Source organism: Octopus bimaculoides, chromosome 1 (assembly GCF_001194135.2).
Source record: "Octopus bimaculoides isolate UCB-OBI-ISO-001 chromosome 1, ASM119413v2, whole genome shotgun sequence".
NCBI classification, from domain to species: Eukaryota; Metazoa; Mollusca; class Cephalopoda; order Octopoda; family Octopodidae; genus Octopus; species Octopus bimaculoides.
In genome coordinates this window covers 112,735,157-112,736,075 of record NC_068981.1, presented here as the reverse complement: position 1 = coordinate 112,736,075, position 919 = coordinate 112,735,157, and positions in this window count along the sequence as shown.

Below are 919 nucleotides of genomic sequence, written 5' to 3'. Positions count from 1 at the left end.
ACTACTACTATTGTTATTACCATGACTGCTGCTAGTTATTTGACAGCTACCACTCCAAGAATCCCTCCCTGACCACTATTTAATTTACTAAAACAGATAGTAGTAATCTACTAAAAGAACCAGTTGGAATTACCATGTTCAAGGATAGGACCACGTGCGCATGCAAGAAATAACAGTAAACTATGAATGTCATTCTTAATTTTAATTTCAATTTTATTTTATTAATAACCCTTTTCTCTTCACACATATTTTATATTCATTTTTGATAAGGTTTTTCAAAAAACCGAAACATGTAAATTAATTAAAACACCCCAAAAATGTTTTAAAAAAGCGGCATTTTCATTCTTATTCATTTTCAATATATATATATATATGTATACACACATATAAATTTGAAATGGGCGATTCTTTCTACTCTTGGTATTCATGGTCAAACGGCCGGGTGGAATTGCGCAAGAAATTACACAGATGTGTAGAATGATCCATTGGTGTTGCTGGGTTTTGTATTTTTTGTAGCTCCGAAGGTTACTGAGATAATCTAATATAATAATACTCATGTGTTTATGAATGAGAAAAGAAGAGGTGATACATGAATAAGGAAGGAAGGGGTGATGTCATACTTGGTAGTGGGATGATGAAAATTGTATGCTGAAAAAAATAAATCAAACAGCTTTTCAAATTTGTGTGAATATGTGTGTGTGTGTGTAAAAGGGAGGGGGCATGTGAATATGTGTGTGTGTGTGTCTGACTGTCTGTGTGTGTGTGTGTGCCCGCAATGGAAGTGAGATGGTTCATCTTTGTTCACTTAGTATTAGCACTTATTTTTAGATGTGGTTGAATCATGGTTGTTTCTTTTTTTCTTTGATGGTCAGTTTTTTTTAGAGTTTTGATAGAAAAACATAATTCTAAAATTGTTTTT